Source organism: Panthera tigris, chromosome B3 (genome assembly GCF_018350195.1).
Source record: "Panthera tigris isolate Pti1 chromosome B3, P.tigris_Pti1_mat1.1, whole genome shotgun sequence".
NCBI lineage: Eukaryota > Metazoa > Chordata > Mammalia > Carnivora > Felidae > Panthera > Panthera tigris.
This window is the reverse complement of record NC_056665.1, coordinates 117,970,592-117,993,799: the sequence shown is the minus strand read 5'-3', so window position 1 is coordinate 117,993,799 and position 23,208 is coordinate 117,970,592. Positions and strand designations below refer to the sequence as shown.

Sequence of the window (23,208 nt, the reverse complement as noted above, 5' to 3'; positions counted from 1 at the left end):
CTCTATCTTTCAGAGTCTCTTCTGTTTTGTCCCCCTCCCTGTTTTTATATTATTTTTGTTTCCCTTCCCTTATGTTCATCTGTTTTGTCTCTTAAAGTCCTCATATGAGTGAAGTCATATGATTTTTGTCTTTCTCTGACTAATTTCACTTAGCATAATATCCTCCAGTTCCATCCACATAGTTGTAAATGGCAAGATTTCATTCTTTTTGATTGCCGAGTAATATTCCATTGTATGTATTTACCACATCTTCTTTATCCATTCATCCATTGATGGGCATTTGGGCTTTTTCCAAACTTTGGCCATTGTTGATAGTGCTGCTACAAACATGGGGGTGCATGTGTCCCTTCGAAACAGCACACCTGTATCCCCTGGATAAATGCCTAGTAGTGCAATGGCTGGGTTGTAGAGTAGTTCTATTTTTAGTTTTTTGAGGAAGCTCCATACTGTTTTCCAGAGTGGCTGCACCAGTTTTGCCTTATATTTAAGCCAAGCTTAACGAAGTTAAGAACGAAGCTTATATTTAATGGGACTTTACAGAACGAAGCTTATATTTAATGGGACTTTACATTGCCTGCCCAGGGAGAGATAGGAGGTGCATGTTGACCTATGTTATAGGTGTCCATCCTTCTTTTTCCTTCCCCTCTCTTTTCCTTTTCTGTTTTCCCTTCCCATTATGAAGTATTTAATATGCAGACGAGAATATGGTACTGTGTATGTAAGTAATGAAGCGTGTAATAAAACCAATAGCTGTGAACTCATCACCCAGGTTAAGGAATAGAACATCACCAATATTGTTGGTATGTTTCTCCTTGATTTCCACTCACCTGCCTCTCCACTGGGGATGAAACTATTCAGAAATTTATTTTGGTTTTATTATTCCCTTCCTTTAAGTTTACTGCATTTGTATGTATTTCAAAACTATGTTGTTTAGTATTGCCTATTTTTTAGATGTAAAAATGGAACCATGTTACACATATATACATATACTACGTATATATTTTTATTTGCTTTGGCTAATCAGTATTTTTTTTTAAGTTTATTTTGAAAGAGAGAGAGACAGAGACAGAGAGACAGAGACAGAGAGGGAATCCCAAGTAGGCTCCGCACTGTCAGCACAGAGCCCGATGTGAGGCTCAAACCCATGAACTGTGAGATCATGACCTGAGCCAAAATCAAGAGCCAGACGCTTAACCAGCTAAAACACCCAGGCACACCTCAGTATTCTGTTTTTAAGATTCATCCATATCAGTGTGTGTAACCATGATTCATTTTCTCAGATATAGGTATTCATTGTAAGACTGTACCACAATTTATCTTTTCTTCTAAAGATGGACATTTGTTTTATTTCCATTTTGTTGGTATTGCACACATATTTTTGCTTGTCTTCAGGTGTAAACATACAAGCATTTCCCTACAGCAGTGAATTTTAAACATTTTTGATATGGTGACCTGCCCCCCATACACAGAGTTGAAAGAAAAATGAGATTGGTATTCATCCTTAATATAGGTGATGCACTCATCTTTTCCATTTTACTTCTCTTTCTCTCTTTAATTTTTTTTTTTAACGTTTATTTATTTTTGAGACAGAGACAGCGTGAATAGGGGAGGGGCAGAGAGAGGGAGACACAGAATCCGAAACAGGCTCCAGGCTCTGAGCTGTCAGCACAGAGCCTGACGCGGGGCTCGAACTCACGGACCATGAGATTATGACCCAAGCCGAAGTCGGATGCTCAATCGACTGAGCCACCCAGGCGCCCCTCTTTCTCTCTTTAAAAAAATTAAAAAAAAAATGTTTTATTTCTTCTTGAGAGAGAGACACACAGAGTGTGAGTGGGGGAGGGGCAGAGAGAGGGAGACACAGAATCTGAAGCAGGCTTTGGGCTGAGCTGTCAGCCCAGAGCCTGATGTGGGGGCTCCAACCCACGAACCGCGAGATCATGACCTGCGCCGAAGTTGGATGTGTAACCAACTGAGCCATCCTGGTGCCCCTAGTTTTCTCGTCCTCTTTAAGTGCTAATTGTGACCCAAATGTTTTCACAGTTTAAAATAGGTGCCTTGGTTTCTTGTGGAGAGCAGTGTGTTGACTTAACTTTGCCTATAGAGTGTGCCAGAGGGCAGCATCTCATGAGGTGAGAGTGCACCTGGATAAGCAGAGCACTGCTCCCACACCTGGAAACTTCTGGTACTTGAGCTCAATAAAGTTTCAGATAGGACTAAATTTGGATTCACCCCTTACATACCTTTCACTCCTTTATGGAATGAATTATTTAGGTATGCCCTAATCAAATATGTGAGTTATACCAGAGTCAGACCATTCTCAGAGGATGCAAGGGGCAAGATGGGATTGGTTGGAGCTTTCTATTCTTGATGTTTACTTTGATGTCCGACTTGGCCCTTCTTTTTGCTTATTTTGACCATAAGCTGTGTATTCTCAAAGGATCACATCTCGGTAGTTTATTCTTCAGTTTTCTGGTGATTTTCTAATGTGCATATGCAGATACTTGAGATCTTTCCTCTTACTGGAGTTCTTTGCTATATTCTAGATAGCTTGATTTTTTTGCTGAAGAGGATGAGAGTTAGTTTACATGGGAATTTATTTGACTTTCATCTTAAGTAACTTGTAAAAAGCATAGAAGCTACATGTTTTAACTCTGATTTAGTGTCTTATTATTTAGAATAGGTATGTGAACTGTAATTTACAGAGCTATGCTTTGAACCTCAGATGAAAAATATTTACATTTGGTACTTTTTTTTTTATATTTAGGCTTTTAATTTAATTCCAGTTAATGTACAGTGTTATATTAGTTTCAGGTGTACAGTATAATGATTCAACAGTTCCATACCTCATCCTGTGCTCATCATGACAAGTGCACTCTCTAATCTCTGTCACCTATGTAACCCATCTTCCACCCCCCTCCTTTCTGATAACCATCAGTATGTTCTCTATAATTAAAAATCTGTTTCTTGATTTCTCTCTTTTTCCCTTGTTTGTTTTGTTTCTTAGAGTCCATATATGAATGAAATATGGTATTTGTCTTTCTCTGACTTACTTTGCTTAGTCTTATACTCTCCAGCTCCATCCATGTTGTTGCAAATGGCAAGATTTCATTCTTTTTATGGCTGAATAGTATTCCATTACACACACACACACACACACACACACACACACACACCCACACCCCACATCTTCTTTATCCAGTCATCAATCAATGGACACTTGGGCTGCTTCCATATCTTGGCTATTGTGAATAATCCTGCTATAAACATAGGGTGCATGTATCCCTTTGAATTAGTGTTCTTCTAGTCTTAGGGTAAATACCTAGTAGTGAGATTACTGGATGGTAGGGTAGTTCTACTTTTAAAATTTTGGAGAACCTCCGTATTGTGTTCCACAGTGGCTGTAGCAGTTTGCATTCCCACTAACAGTGCACATGTGTTCCTTTTTCTCCACATCCTTGCCAACACCTGTTGTTTCTTGTGTTGTTGATTTTAGTCATTCTGACAGGTGTGCATTTGGTACTATTCTTGATGACTTGTGTAGGGGGTACTGAATAATAATAATAGAACAGAAATAACCAAAGTAATGCATTTTTTTAATATCACTTTTTATGAATACAACTCAAAAATAATAAACAGTGTTTATTCCAGTCTAGAAGATGTGTTATTGTTTTCATTATAATTTTTTTATTGTAATAAAATATACATAACATAAAATTTACTATTTTAACCATGTTATAATTTTTTTCATTTTAACTATTTCAGAATGTACAGTTCAGTGGCATTCAGTACATTCACATTATTGTGCAGCCATCACCACTATCCATCTCTAGAACTTTATCTTTCTAAACTGAAACTCTGTACACATTAAACAGTAACAGCTTGTTCTCCCCTTCCCCCAGCGCATGGCAACCACCATTCTACCTTTCTGTCTGAATTTCACTGTTTTGTATATCTCAAAAACATGCAGTCATACAATATTTGTCCTTTTGTATCTGGTTTTATTTCACTTAGCATATGTTTTCAAGGTTCATCCATGGTGTAGCATGTGTCAGAACATTGTTTTTTAAGGCTGAATAATATTCCATTGTATGTATATGCCACATTTTGCTTATCATTTAATCTTTCAGTGGGCATTTAGGTTGTTTCCATCTTTTGGCTATTATAAACAATGCTGCTATGAACTTTGCTGTAAAAAATATCTGAGTCCCTTCTTTCAATTCTACTGGTAATATACCTGGAAATGGAATTGCTGGATCATGTGGTAATTTTGTGTTTACTTTTTCTGAGGAACCACCATATGGTTTACTGTTTTTTTTCCCTAATTAATAATTATAGATCTGCATTATCATTAAATTTTTTTTAAGTTTATTTTGAGAGAGAGAGAGAGAAAGAGTGTACATGTGTGCACACAAGTCAGGGAGGGGCAGAGAGAGAGGGAAAGAGAGCGAGAATCCCAAGCAGGTCTGCATTATCAGCGCAGAGCCCGACCCGGAGTTCAAACTCACTGACTACAAGATATGACCTGAGCTGAAATCAAGAGTCGGATGCTTAATCGACTGAGCCACCCAGGCGCCCGCCCCTGCATTATCATTTTTAATGGCTGTATAGGATTTCAATGTATGGATATATCATGGTTTATTTGTAGATACTTCTGTAATGGTAACAGTTTTGCTATTATGAACAATGCTATGATTCAACAGTACTATTTATTCATCAGATACTAATTGAACACTGGCTACATGCTGGGCATATGCAATGGCTCTTCTGTACATATATATTTAAACACATCCATTTACTTAGAATAAATTTTTTTAATGTTTGTTTATTTTTGAGAGGGGGGAGGGGCAGGGAGAGAGGGAGACAGAATCTGAAGCAGGCTCAAGGCTCTGAGTTGTCAGCACAGAGCCCAATGTGGGACTCGAACCCATGAACTGTGAGATCATGACCTGAGCTGAAGTCAGACTCAACTGACTAAGCCACCCAGGTATCCCTAGAATGGGATTTTTTACATTTTACATCCCTAGAATACATTTTTTACAAGTGGGACTGTTGGGTCAAAGGATGGGCATATTTTGAAATGTCTTTATTTTCTTGAAAGCTCTTACAATGATAAACTGTTGATAGATAGAATCTCAGTAGTAGTGAATAGGAGTGCCAGATTTTATATGCCTTATAGAACACTTATGGATCTTACTGATTCACATCTTACTGGTGTGTTATATGATTATAACACATACCTTATGGAGCAGTATGGATCTTACTGATATTTTTAGTATTTGTCAATCTGAAATGATAATTTGTGTCTCTTACTAATGAAATTTACATCTTGTGCTTATGATTTTATTTCTTCTTTCGTAAGTTATATTTTCATGTGTTTCTACCCATGTTTTATTAATTTATAGGAGCTGTTTATACATTAAGGGCATTAAATCTCTGTTTTCTATTGTAGATACTTTACTAATTTGTCATTCATGTCTTAACTTTCCTTCATGATGAGTTTTGCAGTGCAGATGTTTTACATCTAAAAGTTATTGATTGATTGATTGTAATCTCTACACCCAGTGTGGGGCTCAAACTCAGAACCCCTAGATCAAGAGTTGCATGCTCTTCCAACTGAGCCAGCCAGGCACTCACAGATGTTTTACATTAAAAAAAAAAATTTTTTTTTTAACGTTTATTTATTTTTGAGAGACAGAGGGAGACAGAGCGTGAGTCAGGGAGAGACAGAAAGGGAGACACAGAATCCAAATCAGGCTCCAGGCTCTGAGCTGCCAGCACAGAGCCTGATGTGAGGCTCAAACCCACGAACGGTGAGATAATGACCTGAGCCAAAGTCGGACTCTCAACTGCCTGAGCCACCCAGGCAGCCCTGTTTTACATTTTTATAGTCAGTCTATGATTTCTACTTCGGTACCTTGTTCTGGTGGTCTTTCCTCACCCTAATTTAACATTTATGGGTTTTTGTTTGTTTGTTTGTTTTGCATATAATAGATTTCTAGAAAATGTCTTTTAGAAATAGAAATCTCTGCATGAACTGATTATATCTATGTTTTGGACTAAATCTAATATCATAAATAGGGAAAATGAGGTGTAGAAGGTAGGTGAGGAATCAAAACTTAATTTTTTTTGTTTTTAATGAAAATCTTCATAGAGATTAATGAAAACTTTCTAGACCTGTGCTTGCCATAGAACACAAAGTACATATTGAACCTAATTTGCTTTTTAGTGATCTCTGAAGAGGTTAGGGATGTATTTCCTTGTTCCTTATTAATTTAGTTATGTAGGCTATGGTAGATGGGAGAAATGATCCACCAACCCCAGAGATATTCTAAACATTTTCATAAAAGTTTATTTGTTTGTTTTGGGTTGATTTGGGTGGCTCAGTCGGTTGGGCAACTGACTTCTGCTCAGGTCATGATCTCGAAGTTCATGAATTTGGGCCCCATGTTGGGCTTTGTGCTGACAGCTCAGAACCTGGATCCTACTTCAGCCTCTGTGTCTCCCTCTCTCTGCTCCTCCCCTGCTCGTGCTCTTTCTCTCTCTGCCCCTCTCTTCCTCTCAAAAAAAAACAAAAAACAAAAAACATTAAAAAAGTTTATTTATTTTGAGAGACAGCAAGAGAGAGGGAAAGCATGAGCAGGGGAGAAGCAAAGAGAAAGGGAGAGCATCCCAAGGAGGCTCCACACCCAGGGTGGAGTCCCACACAGGGTTTTATCCCACAAGGGTGAAATTGTGACCTGAGCCGATATTGAGAGTTAGACACTTAACCGACTGAGCCACCAGGTGCCTGGATCCCAGAGATATTCTAAAAACAGACTCTCCCTGGGCACCTGGGTGGCTTAGTCAGTTGAGCCTCTCACTCTTGATTTTTGGCTGGGGTCATGATCCCAGGGTCTTGGATTGAGCCCCGTGATGGGCTGTGTGCTGAGCGTGGAGCCTGCTTGGAATTCTCTCTCTCTCTGCCCGTCTCCCCCATTTGCGCTCTTTCTCTCTAAAATAAAAATTAAAAAACATTCTCTCTCTCTCTTTTTTTTTTTAAGTAGGCTCCAGGCCTAATGTGAAGCTTCAACTTATGATCCTCAGATCAAGAGTCAGGTGCTCTACCAACTGAGCCAGCCAGGCACCCCAACCCCAGAGATATTCTAGAATTTACTTGCTCCCAAAATTTCTTGCACTATATGTTAGAAGTTCCTGAAATGCATGTTGGTTCAATTGATACTCTGCTTTTTGCTTTTATAGCCATTTTTCCTTTTCTAAGTCCCTAAATCACGTTCCTTGAGACTTTTGATTGCTATTTACCTCTGTTCACTTCTCTATCTGGTTGCCATATCTGGTCCCTATTTTTTTTTTTTTTCTTTTCTGTATTTTTATTTTTTTCTATCCCTTTTGTTTCTTTCCTCTGTTTCAACTTAAAGTGCAGTAAAGATTGGAAGCACTTTGCTTCTGGCTTTGAAGAAACTAATCATACTATGAAATCTTCAGTTTTTATGTACAGATACTTTGCAACAATGTGTACATTTTAGGTTTCCTTAAACCCTTCAGTGTACAACTTTTCTGGATATTTGAGTTTTGCTAGCTACTTGGATGATAGTGTACATGTAGAGGAAGTATTGTCATTTGACCTAAAATATAATTATAAAATATATTAATATTTATAATACAATGATACCGGGGTGCCTGGCTGGCTCAGTTGGAAGAGCATGTGACTCTTTTTTTAAGTGTTTTATTTTATTTTGAGAGAGAGTGTGTGCTCCTGAGAGAGAGCATGAGTGGGGGAGGGGCAGAGAGAGAGGGAGACACAGATTCCAAAGCTGGTTCCAGGCTCTGAGCTGTCAGCAGAGAGCCCGATGTGGGGCCTAAACCCCCACATCGAGATCTGCGAGATCATGACCTGAGCCGAAGTTGGATGCTTAACCTACTGACCCACCTAGGCACCCCAGAGCATGTGAGTCTCGATCTTGGAGTCGTGAGGTTAAGCCCCATGATGGGTGTAGAGATTACTTAAAATGAATAAGTTAAAACTTAAAAAAAAAATATATGATATTATAAAAATGTTTTTGAGCTTTATGAACTTAATAGTGAACCTGCCTTGTGACCTTGTGACCAAGTCATTTAAGGTGGCATATTTTTTATTTTGTAAATTTAGATGATCTTTTAGCTTCCCTTTCCTTAGATGGAATTTTGTTTACATAGCAAATGGAAGAGCCAAAGATTTGAAAGTCAGAGGACCTTAGGGATCATCTGTTGTCTATTTTGTTTCTTCTACAAATATTTACCTGGTACTGTTTTAGTCTTGAGGATACAGTGAAGTCTCTGGCTTCATAAAACTTACAGTCTTTTATGAAAAGAAGGTTGTGAAGAAACTGTGTAATCTTATTTAAAGATTCCTCACTTCATTTTGGTGGGTCTTTTTTTTTTTTTTTTAATGTTTTATTTACTTTTGAGAGAGAGAGAGACAGAATGCAAGCTGGGGAGGGGCAGAGAGGGAGACACAGAATCGGAAGCAGGCTCCAGGCTCTGAGCTGTCAGCACAGACCCCGACGCGGGGCTTGAACCCACAAACCGTGAGATCATGACCTGAGCCGAAGTCAGACGCTCAACCAACTGAGCACCCGGGCACCCCTGGTGGGTCTTAATATGCTCAAAAGAAAAAGGATCTCTTTCCTTATATGGCAAATCGCAATTCAAAAACTGTAAGGTGGGAGGAAGGGACCCTGAATTAGTACAGTGCCTCTCAAAATTTTCTTTGTATGAATCACCTGAGGTTCAAGTTAAAATGCAGAACCTGTTTAGTAGGTATAAGGTAGGGCCTGAGATGGTACCAGTTGGTGAACCACATTTTGAGTGCAAGGAATTCGTATGTAATTAAGAGAAGAGAATAGCATGCTACTACTTGGAGAATAGTTTGGAGCCATGCAGCACAGGCTTGGAGTTGTGAGTAGCACATCACACTTGGCCTTGGCAAAATGTAGTTATGAGAACTGTTAGTGGTTACATGTTAAGAGGGGATATGATATTAAGGAGGTAATCACCCATTTTTTGAAAGTCATTCAGAATTGAGATTGGATGGTGATTGGGTCTAACACCTTTGAACAGATACTGGGAAGTGAAAGGAGGATCTTCGGGTATGATGAAAGTAAATATTTAGTTGGGTAAACAGAATTTATGAGTTAAGTTTTGAGTAGGAGGTCTTAATTTGTAATTGGGAAGGTTTCCTCTTTATGATCACTGTAATTAGCATAGCAATTCTAGTAAAAAAAAAAAGTAAAAATAAGTGTTTTGTTGTTTTTTTTTTAAATAGATACTGTAGTTTTTTTCCATAGGCATGTTCTTTGTGGGAAGTATGTCAGATTTTTGTCTTCCGGGTCTGAATAAAGCTTAAATGCTGTGCTTAAGTTTCTTTTTCTGATCCGTTCTTCTAGGGACAACTACTTGGAACATAAACCAACCTGGGAGTTCATCTTTCTTTCTTTCTTTCTTTCTTTCTTTCTTTCTTTCTTTCTTTCTTTCTTCCTTCCTTCCTTCCTTCCTTCCTTCCTTCCTTCCTTCCTTCCTTCAAATTTATTTATTTTTGAGAGAGAGAAAGTGTTCACCTGTGTGTGTGTGTGCACCTGTGCGTGTGTGCATGCAAGTAGGGCAGGGGCAGAGAGAGAGAAGGGGAGAGAGAATCCTAAGTAGACCCCAACCTGTTAGTGCAGAGCCTGACATAGGACTTGATCCCATAACCCTAAGATTCATGACCTGAGCCAAAATCAAGCGTTGGATGCTCAACCGACTGAGCCATCTAGGCACCCTGTTTTGCTTTTTAAAACAGGCCTGCGTATCCAGGTTCTAATATGACAGGTTTGGGTACTTAAGATACACACTTAAAATTAGTTTTGAATGAAAACTTAAGAATTTTTACTTTCAGCTATTATAACTTTAGTTCCTGTTTTTTTTAAAAAGCCATTCGTTCATTCAGTCCTTTTTTCTAATAAACTATTTATTAATACTTGCCATTATTAAGGAATTGTACTAGGTGCTAGGAATATAAATGGAGCAAACTTGGTTGTAAGCCTTCAGATGTTTAGAAGTTAGTGGACAAAGGTACCCCTGAGTGTAAATCAGTGTTGTAAATAATCCCTTTTGTGCCAGGTCATTAATATATGATACATTTTTAATTTGTCTTCTGGAAAGTACATAAGCCAAATTTTTGGGTGGATTGTCCTTTGTTTTTACATTTTATCTATTTGCCACAACTCTGTGTTATCTGTAATCATTCCTGTTTTGCAAGTAAGGAAATTGAGATTTAAAGAGGTTGAGTAATTCTTCATACAATTATAAAGCTCTAAAATCCCACTTAATTTGGGGCACCTGGCTGGCTCAGTTGGTGGAGTGTGTGACTCTTGATCTTAGGGTTGTGAATTCAAGCCCCACATTGGGTGTAGAGATTACTTAAAAAATTAAAATCTCATTTTTTAAAGTTTTATTTAAGTAATCTCTGCACCCAATGTGGGGCTTGAACTCACAACCTTGAGATCAAGAGTTGAATGCTCTTCTGACTGTGCCAGCCAGGTGCCCCCATCCCCTGCAAATAAAATCTTAAGTAATAATTTAAAAAATCCTACTTAATTTAAAAATTCATTCATTCCGCTATTTTACCTCTTGTATGTTGCAAGGTGTAAAGCCTCTATTACAAAACTTAGCCTGTTAAATTGTATTTGAGGTTTATGTGTCTATTTCCCTATTAGATTGGGAGATTTTTAGGAGCAGGGACTAATCTTCTTTAATTTGGGGCTTCCCCAGCAACTGGTAGAGTGTCTGTCACACTTTAGGTACCTAAAAAATGCTAGTTGAATAGTAAATATGTGGAATGTTAGAAGTAGAGGGGGTTTTAGAGCTCATGTAAGTTGCATACATACAAGAATTTCTAAAAAGAATTCTATATTGTTTACATAGGGCTATAGGCTTTTGATTTTGACTCTTCAAGATATTTAAAAAACTATACTACTGTCTATCACATCATCTCATAAAAGAAGCCATTTTAATAACAAAAAATAGGAAAGACAATCTCAGAGTAAGCACAGTTGGTAACTTTACACCCATTTTTTAGTCATGGCTGGCATCTGTTTAAGGATTAGATTTCAGGAACCATTATCTAATACAACCCTCTCCTTTTAGAGATGGTATATCTGAACCCAGAGAAGTATCAAAATTCTTACAGCAAGGCAGAATGATAACTGAGTTTAGAACCCAGGTCTTCCAACTCCTAGCCCAAGATTTTGATCCAGTCACCACAGTCTTCATTACATGGTGGGACTTAGGCACAGAGAATTTATTCTTTTTTTTTTTTTAAGTTTGTTTTTGAGAGAGAATGTGTGAGCAAGGGAGGGGCAGAGAGAGAGAGAGGGAGGGAGGGAGACGCAGAATCCGAAGCAGGCTCCAGGCTCCCAGCTGTCAGCACAGAGCCCAACGTGGGGCTCAAACTCACGAACCGGGAGATCATGACCTGCGCCAAAGTCGGACATTCAGCCGAGCCACCCAGGTGCCCTAATTCGTTCTTTCAGTAAGATCATATATCTAGTAAGTAGAGCTGGATCTTGAATCCGCATTACTCCACTATTAGTGAAACCTGTGCGTTCACTTACATGTAATCTTAACCTACTCTGCCAGCACCCATTTAGTTGTGGAGATGGAATTATAAGTGATTGAAAGGAAATGTTTATATTTAGTATTTTCTTTCCTTAAAAATTTCAGATTTGGGGCTTCAGCAACTTCTTCCAGGGAGGAGGTCCAGTACAGCTGCTGTTGCAACCCAAGGTCTTGATTCACATCCATAGATTGGAATATTGGTGTACCAGCCATCCTCAGATACCTCACTAAGGACAGGTATGTGAAAGAGTAAAGAGAAGAAAAGTAGAATGACTGTAATGTTTTCCCTTCCTATTTCTAGTTAGATACAAACAGTTGACTACCTTTAAAACGTGGCCCTTTATTCCAGTAAAAATAAAGCATTTGAAATCTTAGGTGAGGGGGGCAAAATATTTTCTTGATGGTAAAATATGTGTCAAAATGTTAACAGTGGTGAAACTTAGTGTAATTAAAGGTTTTCTTCTTTCTCTTTTTGGGCATTTTTCAAATTTTATTTATGAGCTTATGTTATCTATTGTTTACTTAGTGGTTCAAAACATACCACAGTCATTTATTTTGATTATGTTTCTGTAATTTGGTCAAGACTTACTTGGGGGGGACAGTTTGTCTCTGTTAATATGTAGCCTGAGGTGGAGTAGCTGGAAGGGTGGGGTGGGTTGATTGGCTGGTCGGTGGAATCGTTTGAAGGCTTGCACACTCATGTGTCTGGTGGTTAACGCTGGCTATTGGCAGGGACCTCAGCCTGGGCTCTTGGCCAGAACACCTACACATGACCTTTCCTTTTGGCTGCTTGGCTTCCTCACAGCATGGTGGCTAGGTTCCAAGAGAGAGCATCCCAAGAGAACAAGGTGAAATTGCATGGCATATTTGACTTAGTTTTGGAAGTCACATAGTCTTAAATCTGCTTTTTTCTGTTGGTTGAAGTAGTCAGTAAGGCCCACCTATGTTCAGAGGAGGGGGTAGACATAGACCACACCACTTGAAGGGAGGAATATCAACATCTCATTATAAGAAGAGATACAATGGGATGGAATCTCCCATTGTAGCTATCTTGGAAGAATATAATGGGCCACAGTTTGTATTACTTTTAAGATGAAGAATATAAACAACATGTATAATATATGAAAAGAGGAATATTGGCAGGAAATTATGGTGTCTGAGTCCAGTAAGAATTTTGCGTGCTTTTCCTGTCTGAGTAGAGTATGATGCTGAAAATAAGATGCCTAAACAGGAAGAGGTGAAATAGATTTTGAATTTTTGTTTGTATCAACAAAGCAGCATAATGAAAAATAGAGATAAAAATGTATAAACAAGATGCAAAATAAAATTCGGGGGCATCTGGGTGGCTCTATTGGTTGGATGTCTGACTCTTGATTTCCACTCAAGTCATGATCTCACAGTTTCTGAGTTCGAGCTCCTTATTGGTCTCTGTGCTGACAGCATGGAACCTGACTGGGATTCTCTGTCTCCCCCCCCCCACCCCAAAATAAATAAACATTAAAAAATAAGATCTGCATCTTCGGTTTTTGTTTTTGAATCAGAATTGACTGAGTTTATGAAACAATATAGTTTATATTTCTTTTATTTTAGTTCAAAGGCTACTTGTTTTTTTCCCCTTATTTTAATAATTGGAGAATTATTTGGGAAACTGGTTTCCAATATGGTAGATTTAAGAAACTAGTGCCAGTGTTATTGTATGCATCAAGTTTGTTTTGTCTGCTGCTTTTGAGGAAAACTATGTAAGCTCTTTTTGGATTGTACAATTTTACTTGCTAAATTTCTGGTAATTAAACATTTTTTTCCAATGGAACAAGAAAACTTACCAAGTTGTAGAGTATTTGGTTGTATTAATCGCACTTACTCACCATTTATATAAATTACCTGTCGCAGGTTTGAATATAGCTAGTACTTAATTTCTGGATGTAATGGGGTAATATTTTTAGATTATCCTCTAAGTATTACATGGAGATGTTGTTCACTATAGGTGGGAAATAAGCTATAATTAATAGGTACTATTATATATATACATATACTCATTATCTCTTAGACACAGAAAATTTTTTTGCTGTCTAGATATGAGCCTAATTTGGCAGCATTGGTTCAGTCCTATTTCCTAGGTACTCACAGGTAGATATCCTACAGTGGAAAATGACTGAGTCAGCAATTGTGACAATAGAGGTAATCTCAGAAGTTTGCTCTTTACTGTGAATAATCAGAACTGAGTTTATGAAATAATATAGTTTATATTACTTTATTATTTTCAATTCAAATTCAAGTTAGTTAACATACAGTGTAGTCTTGGCTTCAGGAGTAGAACCCAGTGATTGATCTCTTACATATGACACCCAGTGCTCATCCTGAAAAGTGCCGTCCTTGATGCCCATCACCCATTTAACCCATTCCCCCTCCCACCCCTCCAGCAACCCTCAGTTTGTTCTCTGTATTTAAGAGTCTCTTATGGTTTGCCTCCCTCACTGTTTTTATCTTATTTTTCCTTATCTTCCCCTATGTTGATCTGTTGAGTTTCTCATTCCACATGTAAGTGAAATCATGATATCTGTCTTTCTCTGAGTTATTTCACTTAGCATAATACCCTTTAGTTCCATCCACATTGTTGTAAATGATTTCATTCTTTGAAACAATATATTTTAGTTCAAAGTGTAATAAATGGGAAAGCTGTTTTGTTTCATTTTTCATTTAAAAACAAGATGAGATGTTTTCCAGTAGATGTAGATTGGGAATAATGGGTAGTGTAAAATATTGTATATTAAATAACAATAACAACAATATATGCATATATACACAAACATAAATAAAACCTTTTGTCATTAACTTGCCTTATTTTTTGTTTTAAGCATTTTTAAATTTATTTTGAGAGAGAGGGAGAGAGTGTGTGTGTATGTGTGTGCAAGTGGGGAGGGGTCGAGAGGGAAAGAGAATCCCAGGCTGCACTGTCAGCGCAGAGCCCAGCACAGGGCTTAATTGATTGCAAACCACAAAATCATGACCTGAGCTAAAACTAAGAGTCAGATGCTTAGCCGACTGAGCCACCCAGGTGCCCCTGTTTTAAGCATTTAAAAAAATTTTTTAATGTTTATTTATTTCTGAGAGAGAGTGTGAGAGTCAGAATGTGAGCAGGGGCAGGGCAGAGAGAGAGACGGAGACACCGAATTCAAAACAGGCTCCGGGCCCTGAGCTGTCAGCACAGAGCCCTGCGCGGGGCTCTAACTCAGGAGCGACAAGACCATGACCTAGGCCGAAGACTGAAGATGGACACCTAACCGACCGAGCCACCCAGGTGCCACAACAATAAAAACTTCTAAGACACCCTATAGAAATTGCAAATATGATTGTGTTTACTCTGTGACATTTTATTCAATCCATGGAAGGAGGTAAATGATAAAAGTTCTTTTGTAAAGATGAATATGTAAATATTCTTTTAACATGCAAAAAAAATTTGAATAATTGTGGAAGGCAGAAATTATATTTCTTTGGGGTTATTGGTTATCCTACTCATCAGTATTTTTTTTTTTTCTTTAGTATTCCCATCTCTAAAATTATAGTGACACTCCATTGAAAAATGACGTTCAGTTCATGCTTATACAGATTTTTGGCAAAACAGAAGTTGTGTGACTTTCTTCTCTGGAACTCCCCACCCCATTATTAAAAATTAGAACACTGGGGTGCCTGGGTGGCTCAGTTGTTTAAGCTTCCAACCTTCAGCTTAGGTCATGATCTCATGGCTTGTGAGTTCGAGCTCCACATCGGGGTCTATGCTGACAACTCAGAGCCTGGAACCTGCTTCAGATTCTGTGTCCCCTCACTGTCTGCCCCTCCCCCACTTGTGCTCTGTCTCTCTGAAAAATAAACATTAAAAATTTTTAAAAAAAGGTATAACACCTTTTGTGTATGAAATATTTAACAAAAGTGTGTAAAATTTGTGGTAAGGAAGTGATTAGCGTTGCATAAAATTTACCATATTAACTCTTTTTTAGTGTAATGTCAGTAAATACATTCACATTGTTGTACAACCCAATCTCCAGAACTTTTCATCTTGTGAAACTGAAACTTGATACCTATTAAACAACTCCCTATTCTCCCATCCCCTCGCCCCTGGCAACCAGGATTCTATTTCTGTCAATGAATTAGACTACTCTAGGTACCTCATATAAATGAAATCATACAGTATTGTCTTTTTGTGACTGGCTTATTTCACTGAGCATAATGTCCTCAAGGACATTTGATGTAGTATATGTGAGAATTTCCTTCATTTTTGTTTTAAATTTTTTAAAAATGTTTGTTTATTTTTGAGGGGAGGGGAAGATCAAGTGGGGGCGGGGTTGAGAGAGGGAGACACAGAATCTGAAGCAGGCTCCAAGCTCCAAGCTGTCAGCACAGAGCCTGATGCGGTGCTCGAACTCACGAACCGTGAGATCATGACCTGAGCTGAAGTCGGAAGCTCCACCAACTGAGCCACCCAGGCGCCCCAGAATTTCCTTCATTTTTAAGGCTAAATAATATTCTATTATATGTATATACCACATTTTTTTATCCATTCTATAAAAATAGTTTCACTTGTTCCTTTCCAAGTTGGATTTGTTTTATTTTTTTTCTTAATTCTCTAGCTAGAATGTATGTCTAGTACAGTGTTGAATAGGACATTGTTTTTTAATGCCTTTTTTTTTTTTTTTTTTTGAGAGCATGCAAGCAGGGAGGAGGGGCAGAGGGAAAGAGAATCTTAGGTAGGCTCCACACTGAGCGTGGAGCCTGGCTCAGGGCTCAGTCCCACACCCATGACCTGAGCTGAAATCAAGAATTGGACACTCAACTGACTGAATGGCCTGGGCGCCCTTAATGCATAACTATTTATACTGTTTAATAGAGCTAGGCTTATTTTCTGCATTTTGCCAAGGAGGTCTTGCCTTTTGACACATAGGATGATGTTTCATGTTACGTGAAGTACTACGTTTTCTTTTTGTCAATTCAGTAATATTGGAATAGCTTAATCATCAAGACAGGATTATTTTACATTATAAGATATCGTTAAAAGTATAGATTTATCTTTATTTTAACCTGATTATAATATTAAAAAAAATTTTTTTAACGTTTATTTTATTTTTGAGACAGAGAGAGACAGAGCATGAACGGGGGAGGGGCAGAGAGAGGGAGACACAGAATCGGAAGCAGGCTCCAGGCTCTGAGGGGTCAGTCCAGAGCCCAATGCAGGGCTCGAACTCACAGACGGCGAGATCATGACCTGAGCGGGAGCCGGACGCTTAACCAACTGAGCCACCCAGGCGCCCCGTTAACCTGATTATAATATTTTAAAGAAATGTTAGCTTCTGAGAAAGTTTGGAAGTTTACTAACTCCAAGTACTTTTACAAATTTACAAATTGAGGAGTCTGTGTCAGAGGATTGACAGTAAAAACTTCCTAGGTCCCTGTTCATTAGGATACAGATTGTATTTTAATCAGTAAACATTAATATTAGTGATCTAAGGATAAGAGAAGTGAACAGGTGAGGAAAATTATTGAGGTCTGATTGGAAGAAAGTCATGCTGTCATTAATGGAGATATTTTACAGAGATGGTTTTCTTTCATCATCTATCTGTGGAAAAGAAAACTTGTTCATTAATTCTGAATTTCAAATAACTGTTTGAATTTATAAGAAAAAACTATAAGAAAGATGAATCTTAAAAGCCTTTTCTGACTATAGCAGGAGGAAATCAGAACTCCCCCTCCCACTGGGATAATTTAATCTTTGGAAAAAGGAGACTTTGAGAATTTTGACATCTTTGAATCTCTTGAAAGTCTTAAAACTGGATAAATATCAGGGAAGTCCAATTTTGACAGTAGTTAGAGGTAAATTAGAAAATCAGTGCTTAATAAAACCAGGGTTAGAATGAGCAGTGAGGGGTGAGTTAAAGATTAACCAGGTATTTTGACATTGATATTTAAGTCACATCTCCTCTTTTTGAGTATTATGTTAATACTAGTTTATATTTAGTAAAAAGTTCTGTTTAATAGAAAAACATAATGGAATGAAAAATGTGTTATTCTCAGAGTCTACTAATCATATAATAAAAAGTGGTTATACATATCATAAAACTGTACCACTGTCCAGCATGTTGCATTTTATCTGATTTGTGACACATTGATTAAGAAGTAAAGGAGAATAGAGGCTTGAGCACCTTACAGAGCTAAGTCTGTAAAGTAATTGACAATGCCATAAGAAGGAATTTCTCAGATCTCAGGGTACTAGATTAAAATTAACTCTTGGGGCACCTGGGTGTCTCAGTCAGTTAAACATCTGACTCTTGGTTTTGGCTCAGGTCATGATCTCACGACTTGCAAGTTTGAGCCCCGCATAGGTTCTGTGCTGATAGTGCTGAGCTTGCTTGGGATTCTCTCTCTCCCTCTCTCTCTCTCAAAATAAATAAATAAACATTTAAAAATAACAAAATTAATTCTTTCGCCAGAGCAAAGCTGAGATTGTATTGATTGGGTCTGGTTTTTGGAATTTTAAGATTAATAAGAATATTGTTTATTTTATTGATGTAATATGTACCTGTTAAATATGTAATCTCAGTAATTTTTGATGTGATAATTTGATAGCCTTACTCTGCATTTTAACTTGAAGCAAGTCCTCTTTGTGTTCTCACTATCACTGTCTTACATTTAGGTCTCCATGGTGTCTTTTGACTGTCAATTAGGCCCCTTAACAGCCTTTTTACTTCCACCCTTCTGTTTTCTAGGCAATTAGGAACTTACTTTGCATAGGTCTCTACATTAAAATATTCACATTATGTTTAGTTTTTGTTTTCAAGCAGTTTTATTGACAAATAATTTATATACATAAAATTCACTTGTTGTAAGGTTACAAATCAGTGATTTTTAGTAAATTTACAAAGCTGTATAGTCATCACCACAATTCAGTTTTAGAACATTTTCATCACCTCCTAGAAATCCCTTCTGCCTATTTGTAGTCAATTCTTATTTCTAACCCCAGCCTCAGGTAATCATAAATCTACTTTCTATCTCTAAAAATTTGCTTTTCCTGGAGATTTGATATAAATGGAATCATACAACTGTGGTCTTGTGTCCAGCTTCTTTTACTTACCTTAATGTTCTTGAGGGCCATTATATTGTAGCATGTATCAGCATTGTTCCTTTTTATTATTGAGTAGTATTCTGTTGTATGGATACACCAATTTTATTTATTTATGAATTTATAAATTTATGATTTTATTTTATTAAATTTTTTTAAAGTTTGTTTTGAGAAACAGAGAGAGTGAGTGGGGAAGGGGCAGAGAGAGAGAGTGAGAGAGAATCCCAAGCAGGCTCTGCACTGTCAGCACGGAGTCTGATGTGGGGCTCAAAGCCACAAACTATGAGATCATGACCTGAACTGAAACCAGGTGTCGGATGCTCAACTGACTGAGCCACCCAGGCACCCCTGATTTTATTTTTAAGTGATCTCTACACCCAGCATGGGGCTTGAACCTACAACCCTGATATCAGGAGTCACATGCTCTACTGACTGAGCCAGCCAGGCATATACCATCTAATGCTGGATATACCAATTTAAAAAGTTAATTCATCAGTTGATGGGCGTTTGGATTATTTCTACTTTTCATCTATTATTTTTATTATGTCATTTAAACATTTTCTACTTTGTACATTTAATATATGTATACATTTAATATATTTGACCATAATCATGTCTAAATGTAATATAAATATACATATATTGAGGGGATAGACTCAAAAGTTTTTAGTAATGGGTATGGGATCAAAAAAGTTTGGAAGTCACTGTTCTAGTCCACAACAGTCAGAAAATAGAAAACATCTAGAATTATCCTTAGTCACAGGTCTGATTGTACCATTCATAATTATACTTTGCTATCTGTGAAGAAAAGGTAAATTTCTTAATGTGATGTCTCAGGAGCTGTACCTTTATGGACCTACACTTTTTATCTGTTTTCTAGCTACACTTCAATCTTACAGCTCAGTGCTTCTGTTTATTTTTACGGGGTTTTTTTTTTTTTTCAGTGTTTCCTTTAAGATTATTCTCACCAAATTCCTTGTAGTTTCCTTTAATATACGATGCTCTTCTGCCTTTGAGCTTTTGCCAGCTCTTCCCACTTCCCAGAATGCTGTTTCCTGCCCACCTTGTCTTTTTAGGGGTACCACAATATATCATTTAAGCTCCAGCTAAATCACTTCTCTGAAGTGCTCCCTAGCTTGTCCATTGAATTGCTTCATCTTCTGCAATAACTCTGTATCTAGTATGTACCTTTATTATAGCAGCTCTCAAACTAAATTGCAGTTATTTACTAGTGTGTCTACATCCTTTCCTAGACTGCTACCTCCTTGAGGACAAAGAAGGGGCCTATTCATCCAATACTTATTGCTTAAGTGAATGGGTAATAGCCTTATGAATGAGGCACTTGGATGACCCTGATAGTGATTACTTCTGGATGGAGCTCTACCCATTATCTCAGTTTTCAAAGTTTTTGTTATGTATTACATTGGGTCCATACCTACATAAGTTGAGGGTGAGCTCAGAGTTCATAAACAACTTTATGGACTCATTTCCCTGAGGACACAGAGAAAAGGAAAAAAAAAAAAATGGAGTTTGGCCTGTCCACTTGGAGGCAAGGGCTCCATTGAATGGAGAGGAAGGTTCCCCTCTAAATTTTCACCCCTGGAGGCTTTCTGTTTTCAGATACTCTTGCTGCTGCTGCTGCTGCTGCTGCTGCTGCTGCTGCTGCTGCTGCTGCAGCTGCTGCTTTGCTGTACTCACCATAGAAGACCTGGGGACTGGAACGTGAAAGGATGGGGAGAAAGAGAGGAAAAATTCCCAAAGGATTTGGGAATCCTCACTTCTTCTGAGCGTTACACATTCCCTTTTCTAGCTTTGAGCCAGAGCTAGAGGGCTTCTTCTGTATTTCTCACCACCTGCGCCATAGTGCTCACTTCTGAGTTTTGGATTGTGTTGAGTTTAGGCTGGAAAATACTAGAGGAAAGAAATGTTAAGTTCACAGCAGGTTCAGTGATACTTTGAATTCTGGTGCTGTTCCCAAATCCACCTGTAATATTTACTTTTCAGGGTCTTCAAATAGTTGTTGATGCATACTGTCCAGGTTTTATAGTTCAGTGAGAGATAAAGGGAGGTGTTTGTTTATTCTATTACCAAACAAGAAGTCTTCTCAGTACTTTAGTTTTAACATTTTATTTTGATATAATTCTAGATTCATAGGAAGTTGTAAAAAGAGGAGAGGTCCGGTGTGACTTTTACCTAGTTTTCCCCAGTGGTTATATTTTACATAGTTATAGCAAAATACCCAAGCCAGGAAACTAACATTAATGCCAACTTTTATTATGAGACATTTCAAGTGTGTAAGAATGTTGAAAGAAGAGTACATTGAACATCTGTATCTCTCTGATAATTCAGTAACTTAAATATTTTGTCATACTTTATATATATGCTTTATGTATATATTCTAATACATGTGTATTTTTTTCTGTGAACCATGAAAGAAAGTTGCAGGCATCATGATACTTCATCCCTAAGTACTTAAGTGTCCATCTTCTAAAAAAAAAAAAAAAAAAAAAAAAAAAAAAAAAAAGTCATTATACTTCAATAAATATGTAATAAAAGCAAATTATTTTTCTATTTAACTCCCAATACCATATCATACCTAAGAATATTAGCAATATGAATTTGGGGAGACCGTGGTCTTAATGTTCCCAGGTTTTTGTTTCGAAGTTTACTCTTGAAGGCTTAAGTTATTATTTGAGGGATGGCCCTCTTGATGATATACTCTTGGTAATTGTTTTGAGAGTCTGAGCTCCTACCATGTGTGCAATTCAGAGCCCCTGGATCTTCCTGATTCTATATTCTTGTTTTCTGTCATTCTTCCCTCAGCTCAGACTTCCTGAAGCTGTCTGAGCAAATACTTAGAATAGTCCTTATCAGGAGATTATAACTTTGTCAGACTGATTTAGGACTAGCAAGTAACTTTGGTTTTAGTTATTTGTCAGGAAATCACAGTTAAAGTTGTGGTAGAGTTTCTGATATGGTGGTGTATAAGGATTGTATCCAACTCTAAGTAATTGAAAACCTGACTACAAGGCTTAAACAAAGAAAGGTCTGTTTTTCTTACATAATTCTGGAAGTAGGCAGTTGCTCATGTTGTTTCAGTGGCTTAACAATGTTGGGGCCCATATCTTTGTGATTTGCTTGGCCTTCATGGCCCTAAGACAGCTCCAGCTCCAGCCTTCCACCCACATTTAAGGAGGAAGGCAAAAGGTCCAGGCTGAGCAAAAGCTTTCCTATTAGTGCTTCTAGCAAGTTACTTCTAATGTCTCCTGGGCCCAAATTGGGTCATATAGTCACTTCTAACTGTAAGTAGCTTTTGGCCTCTATAGTGAGAGGCAAGGAGGAAGGAAGGATTTGGGAATGGCTTTTTAGGCAGCCAGTTAATAGAATCTGTCACAATTATATGATTGCATTCATTTTCCTTCAAAAATTCATTTGACTTCAGTATGATATTTGGTACATAGGTGCTTTATGAATATATAGTAACATCTTACTGGGTACTGTGGGAAACAAAAGGAATTTTACTAATATTATATATATATCTTAAAATATAAATCCAAGTTAACATATAGTAATAATTTGGGCTCTGTCAATACTTTGGCTATTGTCAATAGCACTGCTAGAAACATTGGGGTGCATGGCATGTGCCCCTTTGAATCAGCACTCCTGTATCCTTTGAATAAATACTTAGTAGTGCAATTACTGGGTCGTAGGGTAGTTATATTATTAATTTTTTGAGGAACCTCCATAATGTTTTCCAGAATGTACCAGTTTCCATCTCTGATTTTTTTTTTTTTTTTTTTTTAGAGAGAAAGAGGGTGCCGACATGTGAGCAGGGGAGAGAGAAAGAGAAAAATCTTAAGCAGGCTTCATGCCCAGTGCAGGTCTTGATGGGGGGCTTGATCTCACGATCTGAGATCATGACCTGAGCTGAAATCAAGAGTCCAGCGCCTAATCGACTGAGCCACTCAGGAGTCCCAAAAGGAATTTTAAATTTAGTTGTGAAGGTGAGCTTTTGCTTATGCAAGGCAAACCTTAGCTTGAATTTTGGGACCTTGGGCATGGTTTTAAATATGTAAGCATCTGTTTTCTCATCTGTGAAATGGGGTTAATAATACCTGACTTTTAGGGTAATTGTCAAGTGTGAAGGAGATAATTTATGTAAGTACCTACTACAGTGCCTGCTGCATTGGAAGTGTGACAAGGAGATATTATTAGACGTTGTGCTAGAGTGGAAGAGCATGGACTTCATAGTTGACAGACTTGATTTGATTCTTAGTTTCACTACACAATAAATGTGTGGTGTTAGGCAAATCAATTAATCTCTCTGAGATAGTTTATTAATGTGCTTTGTTTATCTCTCAGGATTATTAGAAGGATTAGAGATTCTATTTGTACAGTGCAGTACCATGTAGGCTTTCAGTAAAAGGCATCTATTCCTGGGGTGGCTGGGTGGCTAAGTCAGTTGA

General features: G+C 37.7%; 1 protein-coding gene across 9 annotated transcripts in view; it reads left to right on the top strand.

Annotated features, from left to right (window-relative positions):
• Positions 1-23,208, top strand: part of NUMB (NUMB endocytic adaptor protein) — a 193,326-nt gene that overhangs the window by 32,863 nt on the left and 137,255 nt on the right. For all 9 annotated transcript variants that reach the window (XM_042990062.1, XM_007095096.3, XM_042990063.1 and 6 more), the window contains exon 2: positions 11,740-11,871. The gene's annotated coding sequence lies outside the window, so the exon portion shown is untranslated. The remainder of the gene's footprint in view (positions 1-11,739; positions 11,872-23,208) is intronic.